Here is an 18,162-nt window from a genome sequence, read left to right on the forward strand (position 1 = left end):
TATCAATGTTACCAGGCTACCTGAATCCAGCAACACCTCAACATTTCTACCATTAATACACATTTTACATAAATGTTTCTCAGGTCCCCGAATGGCAGTGCATGCAACTGTCGCAAACAGCGACTGACGTCTCTCCCTTATAAAGTCACATTGCATAGGCTCATCCACAACTGGGCAATTGGCTGCAATATGTCCCTCTTGGCGGCAGCGGTAGAAAATAATCTTTTTTCGCTGCCTCTTGCAGCCTGGGCTTCCCGGGCTGCTCCCGTTAGACCTTAGGTAGAACTCCCACTCTCTCACTATCTCCACCCTCACCCCTTGGAGTCATCTTACCCGCCACTGGGAATGATCTGGTCTTAGGGTGGAAAGTCTGTGAGTCCCTGGAAGAGGTGGTCAGGTTCTCTGTAGCCAAGTACTTCTCAACCAGATCCACAAGTTTATCTGCATTTTCTGGATCTCCATGGCTTACCCATTTTTGGATGGCAGTAGGAAGAGCTCTCAGGAAACGATCCATAACAACACGTTCCACAAAGTTTGGTGCGGTCAAAATCTCTGGCTGCAGCCACTTCCTGCTCAGGTGAATGAGATCATACATTTGAGACCTGGGTGGTTTTCCAACCTGAAAAGTCCAATTATGCACACGCTGAGCCCGGACGGCCAGGGTAACACCCAGCCGTGCCAATATTTCTGTTTTTAGCACCACATAGTCTTTTGCTTGGTCAGGCTCTAGGTCATAATAAGCTTTCTGCGATTCCCCAGTTAACAGAGGGGCCACCAGTCCAGCCCATTGCTCCTTAGGCCACTTTTCCCTTTCAGCAGTCCTTTCAAATGTGGTCAAAAACACCTCCGGATCATCCTCTCCAGTCATTTTTGTCAGTAAACGGCTCACACCAAAGGATGTGGTATTATTGTAACCACTTGCTTCATTGGTCCGCGGACGTTGCTGTATTAATGTCTCTATCTGCTGTTGAAAACTCTGCTCTTGCTTCTGCAACAGGTCTATAAAGCGGGCTTCAGATTGCTGCTGGGCTTGTTGCTGAGCTTCCAAACTCTGCAGGTGAGGTTTCTGCTGAGCTTCCAGACTCTGCTGGTGAGCCTTCTGCTGAGCTTTCAGACTCTGCTGCAAAGTTGCATTTGTCTGCTGCTGGGCTGCAAGGCTCTGTTGTTGAGCTGCAAGGCTCTTTTGTAAACCCGCATTTGTTTGCTGCTGATTTGCATTTGCTAGAGCCAGCTGTCTCAGTATCTCCTCCATGCTGGCCTTAACAAAAAAATAAAAAATAAACTGCCAAAATTCTCCACCAACTGTGAGGGGTTAGCTCGGCAGCGGGTGTGTGTGACCCCCTGGATGGGTTCACAACACAAAATCAGGCACAGCAGACAGCGTTGTAGGTGGAAAAAAACAAAAGATGCGGTTTATTTATGCTACATGCAGTGAAACATATAACAGCCAAACAAAAATAAAACATGAAAATAAATCCTGGTCAGCTTGACCTCTAATTACTCACTTAGATTCCCTGTCTAACAACTGAGTGCAGCCTTGTGCTGCACCAGTCCCTGTCTCTGTTGTAGAGGTTTGCCACACAGGCGTTAACTCACCGCACAGAACAGGTGTCACACTCCCCAGTCTATACAACACAAAACTGGTTCCAGGATGGAGCATCTCCCTAAGCATGCTGTTTTTTTTTTGTAGAGGTCTTAATGAGCCCACTTACTTCAGCTGGGCTCATTAACTCTTCCCCTCTAGTTGTACAAGTCTGCATAAAGCCTGAATCTAGGGCACACATATTTCCCATCCTGGATACAACCAGGTGACTTTACCTGCCTGCTGCCACAATATATATATATATATATATATATATATATATATATATAATATAATGTTTGGGGGTTTTAAGTAGTTTTCAAATAATTAAATAATGATTTTTACATGTAGGAAAGGAATGGGCCTGGGGCTAAAGTGGTTAATAATAAACACTTTATTATGAAAGATCTTGAAGAAAATACAGCAATTGTTGACAAAATGTTATACAAAGATATATTCTATGGACTACACAGTTTCTCTGAACTGTGTAATCCAACAATTGCATTAAAAAATGATGTCAACTCTCACAAGCGTGTGCTATTTATTTACATAATGGTTTCAAGGTCTTCTAGATCTCAACAGTTTCTGAGATAAAAGAAAGAAGGTGAATGGTTTTACAGTAAACTATGGGGGTGTGTAGGACCCGACTTAAAGGGATATTAAATCCTGAACATAAACAAAAGTAGTTAGCAGTGAGTATGATGTATTCTGTGGTATATTGCATCCAGTAGAGCCACTGCTGCTGGAAAGCCTCTACGGTGTCCCTCGGGTGGACTTAAGGGCCTCCATAAGTTTGGAGTCATTATTTTTTGCAAATTTCTGTGCTACTGTTTGAGGTTCCTGTCTGTGCCATATGGATGGAATACATGCTCTGTCAGCATTATTTAGATAAATAAGTAGTGATTGCTTTTGTGACTTGTTGGAGCGAGTGGTGAAGGAAGAAAAGGGGTGGTTCATAAGGTATAAGGATATCAGTACATTTTTGACAGATGGTTCTCACTATGTGTGGACATGCCTGGTGTTTGGAATTCCAACCTATTTGAAGTAGTGAGCCCTCATCATATTCCTTCACAACACCAGCACTTGTTTGAGACTATAAGGAAGAGGTAGTTAGCACTGTCGGAACTCTTTACCAGCAGGTGAGTAACTTGCAATGGATGATTTGTATATATAGCCCTTTCTAGTTTCATTATGGATGTAAATGGTGTAATAGTGTTCTGTTGGCTTTGACGCTACCCAATCGGATATTATACAGGGCCAGAATATGGGAAATCATAAAGTCACCAAATCCAATGTGTCTGAGCAATGCTTTCATAAAATCCCAGCCAATGTGGTCAAATGCATATTCTGTATTGGCGGAGAGCAACACGAGTCGGAGAGCCTTCGATCATGCCACATTAAACAACATTCAGTCATTAAGTATTAATATCTCAGGCTTCCCTGAATGGTACAAAGCCCACCTGGTCAAGATATATCAGTGTTTGCATGTACTTGGCTAGCTTAGTAGCCAAAATCTTGAAGAACAATTTTACATCTATATTTAGTAGAGAAGTAGATCTGTAACTAGAACATTGAGTAGATATACAGGGATTGCACAAAAATATGTAAACATTTTCTGTCACTTTCGGTTAGTTGACTGTGTCAACCACGCTTATGCTTATCAGATGACATTTTTGTGGAAACTGTATATGCTGTCATAACGTTTGGTACTGTACCTTGTGACACCACAAAAAAAATTGACAACTTCAGTCACAGAGGCACCAGCTAAGCGGGCACCAACAATTTGCCCTCTTTGAAACACAGTTTCTGACATGACTTTGTATTCCTAGCAGCTCATGCAGTGAATGACGAAAGTGAGGCTACCCACCTATTAGCCAGGTGTCCCATGATACAGCAAAAACAAAAGAATGTAAAGAAAGGGGGGATAGCCTGTTTAAAGGCACCCTTTTCCTCAAGAGATTGTGGTGGTAGGAGTTTCAAGCCCTCCATTGATTGAATTCAAAAGGGGGTTTGTGATAGTTCAAAAAAGGTCAGCCGATTAGGTATGTTATGGAAGTTCGGGGGGTCCTCTAGGATAGGTCATTTAAAGTCACTTGTCCCTTCAGAACATTCCATAAATTCCCAGGACCCATATTTAAGCAGGAGGCTGAGGGTCTTTGCTAGTTTCCAGAGGGATATTTGAAGTGCACCTGGCTGATTTTGGTTACAGTTTTAAAGTATTTTTTGATTAAAGAGTTATGGTGACTTGTTAATTCTATATATTTGTGAAAACCAATAAACAAGGCCGCACCCTTTTTTAATCCAGTTTGGTGTGCCTAGAGTTCTCTTGAGGTTTGGAGTTTATGCCATCTACTGTTCCATGTTACATCAATTCCACTTTTAACGCAAAACGTGTTATCATTGTCACATCTGCAAATCACGTTCTGTTTCCATATTTTTGTCCAACCCCTGTACTTTCGTTATTACAGTAATGTGAGCTGTGAGTCCATCTAGGATCAGATGGCGCTCTCGGAATCAGGGAACTGTAGTTTAGCATGTGGGGGCTAGATATCCTTGAAGGAACTTGTAGTATTGTTTAAAGATGTTTCAATTTCAGGTAAGAAAGCTTTCTCATGGATGGTACAGATCACTTGAGGAACCTATAGCTTACTCTGCAATTATTGCCATTTTTGTAACCCATGTGACATATACCATGTGACACCGCCCCATTGTCCCTATATAAGTGGCAGCGGAGCGTGTCCCTGGCATTCCGGCCGGAGAGCTCGTCGAGTCAACATCTCCAGGAGAAGAAGAAGAACAACAAGAAGAAGAACAAGAACGGAAGGCGGCGGCGGCGGCGGCGACGACAGCGGCGACAGAAGACCGGGCCACCGCCTGTAAAAGAGCTACAAGAAGGCGCGGTGGCCCGGCAGAAGAACCGAAGAGGGGGACAAGACCCCCGAAGTCGGGAGAAGAGGCCGGCGGCGGGGAGGAAGAAAGCCGGACTCCTCCGCTAGCAAAAGAGCTACACACAGATAGCGGAGGAGTCCGGCGAGAAGACCCCCGAAGACGGAAGACCCCCGGAGCTGTGCAATAAAATATTTTTTCCCTGTGTTGTGTTTTTTTTTGTACTTTATTTCACAGGTGAATGGGTAGGGGTACATTGTACCCCATACTCATTCACATAGGGTGGGGGGCCGGTATCCGGGGGCCCCCTTCTTAAAGGGGGCTCCCGGATTCCGATAAGCCCCCCGCCCGCAGACCCCGACAACCAACGGCCAGGGTTGTCGGGAAGAGGCCCTTGTCCTCATCAACATGGGGACAAGGTGCTTTGGGGTGGGGGGGCCGCGCGGCCCCCCCTTCCCCAAAGCACCCCCCATGTTGAGGGCACGCGGCCTGGTACGGCTCAGGAGGGGGGGCGCGCTCGCTCGCCCCCCTTTCCTGGCCGGCCGGGTAGCGTGCTCGGACAAGGGTCTGGTGTGGACTTTGGGGGAACCCCCACGCCGATTTTTTCCGGCGTTGGGGTTCCCCTTTAAGCCCATTCCAGGCGGCGGAGCCCACGACGTCTCCTTCGCGGGCCCCGCCTACTTGTACACGCGCTCGAAATGGGCGGACTTTCCGAGCGGGAACAGTTTGCTCATTTCGAAAGTAGCCTACACACGGGCGGACTGTTCGCTCAAACACAGTTTCAGCGGACAGTTTTTCGGAATTTCCGAAAGACTTTGTCCGTCCAACTGTCCGCTGAAACTGTCCGCTGAAAGCCCACACACGGGCGGACTGTCCGCCCAAACACTGTTCAGCGGACAAGGTTGGGCGAACAGTCCGCCCGTGTGTACGCGGCCTCACATTCTGGTGGCGTAAAATATGGATGGAGGCGCCCCTGAAAACGTCTTCAATGCCTCATGTAGAGGCTTAGTATGTTAGTCATAGCAGTCACAGCTGTGAGAAACTAGGTTATTTATGCAAAATGATTACAGCCTGTTTGGATTGCATCCTATTGTCACTGCTTCACTGTATTACTTTGATCAGAAAATCATGAAGCGATTGACACTCAAATTCTTCATGATCTCTGAAATATAACAATGATCGATGAATATAGCAAGAGGAATGTATAGCATTTAGTCTGTTTTTAATTTAGGATGAGAATTTTTTGTCTTGCCACTTGCCAGCAGTTGTTGCAACCATTTTACTACTAAACCATATATAACCTGTAATTTAATCTCCTGTTCATCTCTTTTCACAAAGCATGTGGCTGAATCAGTAAGGGGAGGGCCACATTCCACTCCCTGTTTCTACCTTACACAAAATCAAGCCCCTTTCACACAAGCGATCCAATCAGGTCCGCCTGTCAGTTTTTCAGGTGGACCTGATCGGACCATGCCGTCTCTCCTATGTAGTTGCAGATGTCACTGACATCTGTCTGTTGACACCCGCCGTCATTCCGATCCAATCCTGTCTGCCAAAAACAGATAGTGATCCTATTCCCCATCCATCTGGCAGGTCGATCGGGTGTAAATGGACAGGGGGTCAGTTTCTGTCCAATTGCCCCATAGAGGAGAGCAGGACTATGTCCGCTTTGCAGGGACCTGTCATCTGACTGACAGAGAGATCCCCTGCTGAGCAAGTGGATTCTGCTTCATGGAGATGCCCCGCGTGAAGGGGCCATAGGCCTCATGAATACTAGACGTTTAGCTCCAGTGCATGAGGCTCTAGAATTGAGCTGGAGGGCACAGGCACACGGTTCAGCCCCACTGCTGCCAGAATGTCAGACTCTATGAAAGTCTTACAGCTGCTGCACTGTACGTTTAGGGCAGTATGGGGCCAGGAACAAATGCTCAGATCATAAACAGCCTGCGTTCTGTGCGTTCCTCCCTGGGTGCATACTGTCCTAAATGGTAGGGCTGCTGAGTGCTCTGCCCAGCCCTGTCTAATCACAGCAGAGCACTTGTGCCCTCTAGCTGCAGGTAAACACCAGAGCACCATGCACTAGGACTAAATACCCAATGTGTATGAAGCCATACATTCTCAGCCTCAGAGAGACAGTCAAAAATGTGAGCAGATAATGCTGGGCTTTCTAATTAGAAAGCCAAACATTCTATGCAAATAAAGTTTAATGAAACACTCTAAAGTAGGTCCGTTTTACTTAGTGGTGCAGCTCCGAGCTTAGGTGTAAAGTCCTGTTGGTGCTCAGGATTGTAGGGATGCTGTGACTCATCCAGTAAGAAGTGAGAATTAGAGCAAGAAAACTGCCACTCACCCAAGCCGATCCTAATAGGAATGTATACATGTGAAAGCACCAGTCAATGCTGCTCCTCAGACCACGCCCCCTGATATGCTTCATCCCACCCACTGAGGGCAGGGCGAAACATGTCAGGGAACATAGTCTGAGGAGCAGCATGGACTGAAGCATTCACATGTACAGGCATACCCCACTTTTAACCACTTGCTTACTGGGCGCTTAAACCCCCCCTCCTGCCCAGACCAATTTTCAGCTTTCAGCGCTGATGCATTTTAAATGACAATTGTGCGGCCATATAACACTGTACCCAAATGAAATTTTTATCATTTTTTTACCACAAATAGAGCTTTCTTTTGGTGGTATTTAATTACAGCTGGGAGTTTTATTTTTTGCTAGACAAACAAAAAAAGATGCAAAATATTCTCCTTCATTGAAATGCGCTGATGAGGTGGCACTGGTGGGCACTGATAGGCTGCACTGGTGGGCACTGATAGGCACAGTTAAGGCGGCACTAATAGGCACAGATAAGGTGGCGCCGATAGGCACAGATAAGGCAGTACTGATGGGCACAGATAAAGCGGCACTGATGGGCAAAGATGGGCACAGATAAGATGGCACTGATGGGTGGCACTAAGGGGCACTGATAGGTACCACTGATAGATGGGACTGATGGGCACTGATAGGTGGCACTGATAGGTGGCTCTGATAGGTGGCACTGCTGGGCACTGATGGGCGGCACTGATGGGCACTGGTAGATGACACTAATGGGCACAGATATGTGGCACTGGGGTGCAGCACTGTTGTTGAGGCAGATTGTGGGCACTGATAGGTGGCACTGTGGGCACTGATAGGTGGCACTGTGGGTACTGATGGTTGGCACTGTGGGTACTGATGGTTGGCACTGTGGGTACTGATGGTTGGCACTGTGGGCACTGATGGGTGGCACTGTGGGCACTGATGGGGGCACTTTTTTATTATTTGGGTGACACTGGCAGGGGGCAGGTGGGCACTGATAAGCTGGCCGTGATCGGGACTGATGTCCCGATCACGGCCGCCGGTGATCGGATTTTTTTTCAGCTAACAGCGCGAGGAGGAAAAATAGCCGATTACCGGCTCTGTTGTGTCACATGATCAGCTGTCATTGGCTGACAGCTGATCGCATGGTAAGGGGTCGGGATCGACCCCTTGCTCCGGTCCGTGATCAGGCGAGTCTCATAGACTCGCTGATCACAGAGCGCCCCTCAGGGGGCGCGCAGACGGCTCGTGCACGGGACGACGTCAATAGACGTAGTCCCGGCAAAGCAGGTCCGCGCTGTAGCCGTCATTCGGCTATAGCGCGGATCTCAAGCGGTTAAATATAGAATGGGGTTTATTTACTAAAGCTAGAAAGTGCAAAATCAGGCTCACTTCTGTATAAAAACCAATGAGCTTCTAACCCCAGATTGTTCAATTAAGCTTTGGTAATAAAACCAGGAAGCTCATTGGTTTCTATGCAGAAGTGAGCCTGATTTGTGTGGGGTATGCCTGTATACATTCCTATTAGGATTGGCTTAGGTGAGCGGTGGCTTTTTGTTGCAATGAAACACTTTCTTGTTTAAATACTGAATAGGAGTTGTCACAAGCAGTACAAAGCATAAAATTATAGTATACACAGACTAAGGCCTCATGCACACTGGACATTTTTACAACTGCTCCTAGGGGCGTCAGGCGATTTCTTATATATATATATATTTTTTTTTTTTACAGCCTCTCCATGTTATTCTATGTGTCCACACACACATAGGCTTTAAGGAGCTGTAAGTGGCATAGGCTTTTAAGCGGCAAAAAACCCCAGGGCCAACGGAGCAGCAGCGTTACAGCTGTAAAAACGCCTGACGTGGCTAAATGCAGCTAAACGTGTTTTATATATATATATATATATATATATATATATATATATATATATATATATATATATTTATTTATTGGATTTGGGAGTGGAAATTAGAAGAGGGCAGAGAAAAGCTGCTAAGCGATAACACGGTCGGCTAAATGTGCAATAACGCCAATGCAAAACACTTAAAAAAGCAAATTTTTTTTACAGCCGCGTTTTCCTGCTGTCATTACTGGCTTTGCAGCTCGTTTTCTTTATCGCCCAGTGTGCATGAAGCCCTAATGGGATGCCCACTTTTGGCTAAACACATTGGTCAGCAATTTCTACAAGACTGTCATTATTTCCTATATTCATAACTAGTATTTCCTGTATAGCGCCAGCATTAAAAGGCCAGCAGATTGCATAAAGCAATTCATATAATCAGAATTACTCTATACTCTGCTGACATGTACCCTAGTACACACAGTGAAAGCCATTATAGGATACCAAAGCTAATTGTATTTATAAGCATAGGAGTAATCACTGAAGCAACACTGCCCTCCTGTCTATACTTCTTAATAAGCAGATTTAAAACCAAGTCATCTATGAATCATGTGAGAAATGTTATACACATCTCTTTATTTACCCGCTAATTAGAAAATTGAGGACTGACAGCATCACTGTGGTGAACAATCTCCAAAGCATTTTATTTCCTAAGCACTAAGAAAAAAGACTGCTTATCCCCATAGCAACAAAGCATTTACATAAAACTAGCAAATATGTGCCTGTTAGTTGAATGGCAGAACCCGTGTGAAATACGTGTGGTCAGAAATGTGTGCGTTCATTTGTATTCTCTTATTTGACTTTAGGTCCTACTCTCTCTTTCAATTTTTTGTGCTTTTAAATGAATATGAAACTGCACACCAAATATATGATGTGGTCTGTGTCATTGTAATCAATGAGGCTCCGTTCATACCCGTGTGATTTGTTGTGTTTGCTGAACCACAACGCAGGCATGACAAGCTTTTTTCCATTCTCTACTATGGGGCCTGTTCACACCGATGCGATTTCTGCTGTGCACATGTGGAAGTCCATAGACCTCCAATGGAAGCGCATCAAAAAGGAATTTACATGCATTTTTTACATGTTTTGTAGCATTAAAACAAGATATCTCCTAGCAGCATCCACTCTGCAGGCTGCACAGAACAAGTGGGACATTGCTGTGCCTTATCACATTGTTAGAAGGGTTAGATGTCACCCAGGGTCCTCAATTATGCAGGTTGAAGGACTCCAGGTCTTATGCTGCGACCGGACTTTCTGGCAGACTAGGTCCGACGGAATCAGTGCATCGGGCAATCCGATCGTGTGTGGGCTAATCAGATAATTTTTCATTTAAAAAATCAGACGGACCTAGAAAGAGAACATGTTTCAAATCTGTCCGACAGACTCAATTCCTATCGGGAAAACCGTTCATCTGTATGCTGGTCCGACGGACCAAGTACGACACAAGGGAAGCTATTGGCTACTGACTATTAAACTTCCTTTTTTAGCCCGTCTTACTTCCTCACGTAATGGACTTTCGAATGGACTTAGTCCGTTCATATGTGGCCAAATCCATTGGAACCCTGCCAAAAGTCCATAGGGAAGGTCCTAGTCTGCCAGAAAGTCCGGTAGTATGTACGTGGCATTACAGTTTTTTCTAAGATTGGTAACTTCTGGATTTGGTCCACATTTTGCATCCAATTCGCATAGCAGGAGATTGTGACCGGCTCTCTATGGAGCCCGTTCACACATCTCAACAGTGGCTCCAGTGCAAATTTCACAGGAGCCCTGCATTTTGGTCCATTTCAGGTCTGAATTCAGACCAAAATTCAGGCTGAAATCGGACCTAAAACAGTGAATGGAGACGCATCGGACTCCAGCTGTGAGCCAAAGCATGCTGCATTGTGAACCCAGCCTCCAGGTGAGGCGACCTGACCAGGCCATCACCTGAGAGAGGTATTAAAGCGGTAGTAAAGTCATTTTTTTTTCACTTTGACCTAAAGGTAAGCCTATAATAAGGCTTACCTGTAGGTAAAAAGAATATCTCCTAAATCTGTACAGTTTAGGAGCTATTCCCTTTGCATGCAGCCGCTGACTTCAGTGGCACATGCGCTCTGAGTTCCCGGCTGAAGGTCCGACAGATGCCACTGGACCTTGCTGGAAAGAAGTCTTGCGCGGGAGTGACGACATTGCGGCTTTGGTCACTCACAGTGGAGCTGTGATGCCCACAAGACACGCCGAGGGAAAATGTCAGCTCCCTCAGCGTGGACCGAGATCACCTGTCGACACCTCGTTCTAAGGTAAATATTTCATAATGAGCTAGTATGCGGTGCATACTAGCTCATTATGCCTTTTGCCTTACAGGTTAAAAAAAATGTAAAAAAAATCTGCGTATTTACTTTAAGGCAGGGGCCTCTGCAAGCCCGATAGGCAGGGCATTTTTTCAGTGGGAATGCAGGGGTACACAGTTCCGGCACTTCCAGCACTGAATTCATGTAATGATAAGGAGTGCTAAGGTGTGCTGGAGGGTCTTTTGATGCTGGCTACAGGGGGATATGGGGACCTATGGTTGCTGGGATGGTCTATTGTTGCTGGTGGGAGATATATTGTTGCTGGGGGGGGGGGATTGTGGCTGGGAAGGATCTACAGTTGTTTGCTACTGGAATGCCTATTAATTCTGGCTGCTGGGAGATCTATTGTTGCTGGTGGGGGATCTGTTGTTGCTGAAGGGTCATTTGTTGCTGGGAGGGATTTACTGTTGAGAAAGGAGTCTATAGTTGCTAGTTGTTGGGAAGGATCTACTGTTGCTGGCTACTGGAGAGTCTATTGATGCTGGCTGCTGGGAGATCTATTGTAGCTGATAGGGTATTGTGTTGCTGGGGTGGATCTATTGTTGCTAAGAGGGTATTTTGATTCAGGGGGTCTATTGTTGCTGTCTGAAGGGGATCTATAGTCCTTTTCTTGTTATCATTAACAAATTCCATAGAAATAACTTGGCACTTAGCTTACTTGGTTCTGTATTTAATAAAAGGGGCAGCACTAGGAGGTGGGTAGGAGGAACCAAGGGACAGTATTCGGAGGTGGGTAGGGGGCAGGGACAAGGGGTCACTTAAGGGAGGAGTACCTGCACCTATTCTCTGAGAAAAAAAGCCCTGCTGATAGGTGTATGTAAATATGGACAGTTACTTGACCACACAGAAAGAAAGCAACCATATGTTTCTTCTGGACGTAACTTTAATGCTAATGTATGCTTATTTTTGCATTCAAACATTCTTTCTCTACTGGCACTAACTATGCAAAAGAAACTTTTATAGGTTGCCATTGGCCTAAAGCAAAAAAAACTTAAAGCGTGAAAACACATGAAAAAAGCATTGCAATGAAGCAAGAGTGGAGCAAAGGTGTGAACCTAGCCTTACACTGGACCACATGAAGAAGATGCAGAGATTATAACAGGGCCATTGACTTTAATAGCAAATATCTTATCATATCTTTACTAAAACTGAAGAGTGCTAAATCTGGTGCAGCTGTGCAAGGTATCCAATCAGCTTCCAACTTTAGCTTGTTCATTTAACCACTTGCCGACCGCTGCACGCCAACATACATCAACACAATGGCAGTGGTGGGCAAATGGGCGTACCTGTACGTCCCCTATAATTGGCGGGCTGGTGGGTGTGCACATGCCGCCGCGTACAGCCTGAACGCGCCCATGGGACCCGTGGACTCGATGTCCACCGGTGTCCCAGCGATTGTGTCACGGAGCCACAGAACGGGAAGTGCCTATGTAAACAAGGCATTTCCCCGTTCTGCCTTGTGACATGACAGAGATCACTGCTTCCTGTCATCGGGGTGGAAGCCTATTCCCCCCACAGTTATAATCACTGCCTAAGGCACACTTAACTCCTTCATCGCTCCCTAGTGTTTAACCCCTTCCCTACCAGTGTAATTTACACAGTAATCAGTGCATTTTTATAGCACTAATGGCTGTATAAATGACAATGGTCCCAAAAAAGTGTCAAAAGTGTCCGATGTGTCTGCTATAATGTTGCAGTCACAATAAAAATCACAGATCGCCGCCATTACTAATAAAAAAATTTATAATAAAAATGTCATTAAACTATCCCCTATTTTGTAGACGCTATCACTTTTGTGCAAACCAATCAATATACTCTTATTGCCATTTTCTTTACCAAAAATATGTAGAAGAATACATATCAGTCTAAACTTCTTTTTTTTCAAAATTTACGCTCTTTTTTTGTTTATAGCACAAAAAAAAAAATTGTAGAGGTGATCAAATACCACCAAAAGAAAGCTCTATTTGTGGGAAAAAATGGACGTCAATTTTGTTTGGGTGCAACGTGGCAGAAGCGTGTAATTGTCAGTTAAAGCGGCACAGCGCCGAATCGCAAAAAGTGCTCTGGTCAGGAAGGGGGTAAAACCTTCAAGGGCTGAAGCAGTTAAGCTTTGACAAAAAAAAGCCTAGAAGCTGATTGGTTTCTATGCGGAGCTGCCCCAGATTTGGTAAATCAACCCCAATGTATGTAGCTTTTTATGCATTCATATATATATGCATCCAACGAGGCCTTATATTCCCAGTAATCACTTTTTGGACAAATCCGTAATAATTAAAGCGAATAGAATTTCTAGGAGTAGGAATTTTTTGTGGACATATTTAAATGGTGTAAAATGAATTTTTGATCTATCAAAATGTATTTAAATGTATAATAAAATTTTAAAGTGTATTTAAATTCTCAATCACAAATATTTTACATTTTTATAATTCTGTATACAGGAAAATAATGACTGCTTCACTAAAAGCCTAAGGGATCCCAAGGGGATGTCTAATAAACAATCTGTCCTTGATGCTACAATAGCAAGGCTAGAAAAGCAATGACAATGGATCCCACATGACAGATTAAAATGGGAGTGTTCGGTGCACTGTATGTCTGGCATGAAAAAGACAAAAAACAGATTACACAATAGCTTCTGTTTTTCCTTTGTCAACAGTAGTATGAGTTTTTGACCACCTTTGTCTTATTGACAATTAAAAAGGCAGTATCAAATCTGGTCATAGAAATGAAAGTCACACCATGTGACAAATTATCCAATGTGGCATAATTGTTCATCCATCTTTCTATTCATGGGCATGCCATTTTACTACCTGGTGTCATGAGAAAACTAACATGTCATGGGGGCAGTTATTTACACCAGTGTCTCCTTGACTGGACTAAAGGCACACATATAGGAACAGAAAACACCTAAACATCCAGATAGCTTGCAAAATGAAAATGTTGATAACTAATAAGATTGTGGCATTTCCTGGGTTTTATCATGATACCCATATTCTCTAATGGCAGGGGGTCTCCAAACTGTGGCCCGAGGGCCAGATGTGGTCTTTGCTAGCCTTTATCCGATATCCGAAATGAGGCACTATTCTTCCCACTGACACCAACAATGAGGCACTATATCTTCCACCAATACCAATGATGGGATACTATTCCTCCTACTAATAGGGGGAATGCTCCTCCTTCTATTGGCCACCAACCCCTTAGGCCATATTCTCACTGATGCTGGTCCCGTGACATTTTCTGCCCCTGCTGGCCACAATCCGGTCCTAAAATCAGAAGGACAGTAAAGTGGACCTTTGTTTGAAAAGTTTGGGGACCCCTGTCTTAAGGAATGCTAAACAGAGAGGTCAAGTGGTTTTGCATCTTTGTATATGGAGTTTATGCATACATTTAATATTGATTGCAATATTGTGAAAAACGATCTACTTGATTCTTTTGAAGGTTCATATTGTAGGTGACAGTCAGAAGCTATGTATATATAGCTTACACTGGAGCATCATAAGGAAATGCCAAGTGATGTTGTCCACATCCTAAAACACACCTATGGTCACAATGTATTACGTTGTTATATCAATGTGCACAAGAGTGATGATACTTGAAATTTATTGTAAAGTTTTTGAGAGCAGCTATACATTACTGCTAGTAAACTTGCAATGACCCCTAAAATGTTTGAGGATTACCTTACAAGCTCATTAACATTTGATTTCCAACTGACATCCCCAATTACTGATCAACTCCACGCATACTTTTTATTTCAACTTCGTGTGGTTGCTGGAGTCAAATGGCAGTTAAAAATTTCAGTTACAAAAATATTCCACCAGGATTTCCTGAGCTAATACAATGCCATGTGATGGTTTCATGCTCTTTCTATAGATTATTAATATATATCTGTTGAGTCCAGATGCAGAATTACAGTTCCATAATATCGCCCATGAAAATAGATATTCCAGCAATCCATATGTACATGCTTTAATAGATATTCTGAGATTATATTAGCTCAGTTTTGTTTTTACAATTATTGCACTGTATGCACAATGAACGGATGGAAGAAGAGAGTGTAGACAATTATTGTAAAATTGTTCATCAATGTTCATTTCCATAAAGCACTAATTAAACATTATTTTTCCCCAGTGCTTTACGCTAGATAATAACAGTATTTTCAGAACGAATTCGAGATTTATGTTTTAGAGTTCCTTCTGAGTAGCTGTTAACCTCCAAGCTGCTTTGAACTGCTTTTGCATTTCCATCAACTTGTACTGGAAAAACAAACCTCTGTATACAAGCTCCAAGGAACTTGGTGCAACATAGCCTCTTATTGCTTTTAGCAATGTATTTCTGAAGACCTGGGCCACAACATTCCGTAGGACTCCTGGGAGGCACTATTCAACCTCCCGGACAGACTTTTTGGTAATGTAATAGTGAGACTAAAGGTTATTTTTTTGTCTTAAAATAAAAAAGATGTTATATGCTTACCTGCTTTGTGCAATAATGTTGCTTACCTCTTTCGCAGTACAGGTGTTATCTGCTCCCTCTTTCTTTGACTGCCCCCTTAGTAAGCCGGCTGCTAAGGGGGCACCCATGCAGGCATGCTCCCAAGCTGGTCTGTGTGCATCGATAGACACACACAGCGTCAGCAAGCCACGTCCCCAGGCCCTCCTTACAGGAGTTTGATTGACAGCAGCAGGAACCTATGGCTCTCACTGCTCTCAGAGTCTCCCATGAACCCAGGAAGTGAAAGGAGTGGTTCTGCAGCTGGGACAGTGCTAGATTGGTGTAAGAAATCAGGTACGTCTTTAGGAATGGAGGGAGGAAATAGTTAGATCCCTTTCACACCGAGCCACCACCTATTTTTAGTGCCACGTTACCATCGTTTTAGCAGCGCCATTATTAAAACTACCCTGCTAGTGCCTGAAAAGGGGTTAAATCCGCCGGCAAAACGCAATCGGAGCGGCATTTTGCCGGCAGTATCGCAGCGCTGCCCCATTGATTTCAATGGGGAGCAGCGGTGCAGGAGTGGTGAGTTCACGACTCCTTCACCAGTCCAAAGAAGCTGCTGGCAGGACTTTTTTGTGACGCCCTGCCAGCGAACCGCTCCAGTGTGAAAATCCTCTGGCTTTCACACTGGAGTGAATGGAGCCGGTTTTTTCAATGCAGGGCGTAATGCAGGTGCTAGTTCTAGCATTGTAGCCCCTGAAAAATGCTGGCAGTGTGAAAGGGGTCTTAATAGAGTGTTTTTTTACCTTAATGCAAAGAAAGTAATTCCAGTCATAAACTAAGCCTAAACCTGCTCCCACCCATATTCTAAGACTAACCTGTGAAAAGAAAGATGCCTATACTTACCTATTCTGAAGTCGCTGTGGTTCAGTCACATGATTGGGTCCCAGCGCCGTCTTCGTGTAGAGGAGGAACAACCAACATTGGCTGTCCGATAGTAAGCCTATGGGTGATGTCATTGCTCAGGCTCGCTAACCGTTGTCACTGATCTCTCCTCTACACTGAAGCTGCCACTGGGCAGAGATCATGTGACCGGACTGGAGCTACTTCAGAATAGGCAAGTATATAGGCATCTTTCCTTTTAAAGGGTAGATAGAATAGGTTTATAGTGGGGGTGGGAATAGATGTAAGCTTAGTTGGTTTTGACTGGAACTTTAAGCTAAAAAAACAATTAGACTTTAGAACCACTTTAAGCCACCTGACCATTTATTCTCTGGGACTGTTAGTGAGGTATTGGTCCTTGCGCCTGCACATTTGCTGTGGCTATTGTGAGGGGGACCCATTCTCCTTTGGGTTGAGTAAACACCAAAACACAGACTTTATTATCTTTAAGGGCCCAGAGGCTGCAGAATGGGCATCAGGGTTATAGATAATGCAATTGAAGGTATTAAAACACAAAAAGGGTGGGTAAATACCTAAATCTTACAGGTGGATAGGAACAAAGTCAGTACAGGCATACCCCACTTTTAAGTACACAATGGGGTTTATTTACTAAAGCTAGAAAGTGCAAAATCAGGCTCACTTCTACATAGAAACCAATGAGCTTCCAGGTTTTATTACCAAAGCTTAATTGAACAAGCTGGGGTTAGAAGCTCATTGGTTTCTATGCAGAAGTGAGCCTGATTTTGCACTTTCCAGCTTTAGTAAATAAACCCCATTGTGTACTTAAAAGTGGGGTATGCCTGTAATTGTGACAGGTAGACCTCCTGAAGACCTGTTGAAGTATCCAAGAAGCCAGAAAGGAACTACACCTGTCAGTCAGGAGAATACCCATACTGTAGAATGTTAAAGTATACCCTTTTATTTTTAAATTTTTCTGTTTTGAAGTTACATAGTTAGTCTGGTTTTAAAAAGTCATAAGTCTATCTGGTTGAACTAATAGAAAAGAAAACCATACACACACACAAGCACGCACGCACGCATGCACACACCCTCCATATACACAATGCTATACTTCATAGTCTTTATAAAAGTTATACACAAGGGGTACAATTATGAATAAGTATTCAAGTACATTCCATATTTGATCTTTAAAGAAATAAAAATGTGCAATAACAAAATGACTGCATATATTTTATGAATTAACCTTACTACAGGAGGTCCCCTAGTTACAAACATCTGGCTTACAAACGACTCCTACTTACAAACGGAAGGAGACAACAGTAAGTGAGAGGAAATCTACCCCTAGGAAGGGAAATTCGCTCCTATAAGAGTTATGAAAAAAAAGGTACCTCCACTGAAGCTTTATCACCAAGACTTTTTTCCACAACAACCCAAAATCCAATTGTCATTGGGACAGAAAGTGAGGTGAAATCTTCTGAACAGGGGCAAAGACAGCAAAACAAATGTTACAGGGGTGTTAACCCTTCCCTATGCTATCCAAGAAGCTTAAAAATCGTTTTTCTTTGGCTGGAGCCACGCTTAAAAATTTTTTTACTTACAAACAGATTTAACTTGAGAACAAACCTACAGACCCTATCTTGTTTGTAACCCGGGGACCGCCTGTATATGATATACCAAAAAGACCATAGCTATTGCAAGCAGTTAAAGCAGCTATATACTTCTGCAATAACCAACATAAAGTGAACCTGTGGTGTGAACAAGCCAATGTACTAAATGTATGTACTAA

At 43.9% G+C, this 18,162-nt stretch overlaps 1 protein-coding gene across 2 annotated transcripts in view; it reads right to left on the minus strand.

The window, feature by feature from the left end:
- The window catches only part of MANEAL (mannosidase endo-alpha like), a 59,277-nt gene that overhangs the window by 39,862 nt on the left and 1,253 nt on the right, over positions 1-18,162 (minus strand). The gene's annotated exons all lie outside the window — the stretch shown is intronic.

The sequence above is a fragment of the Lithobates pipiens genome, unplaced genomic scaffold (genome assembly GCF_037356315.1).
Source record: "Lithobates pipiens isolate NorthernLeopardFrog02 unplaced genomic scaffold, aLitPip1_a1.2 Scaffold_16, whole genome shotgun sequence".
Taxonomy (NCBI): Eukaryota; Metazoa; Chordata; class Amphibia; order Anura; family Ranidae; genus Lithobates; species Lithobates pipiens.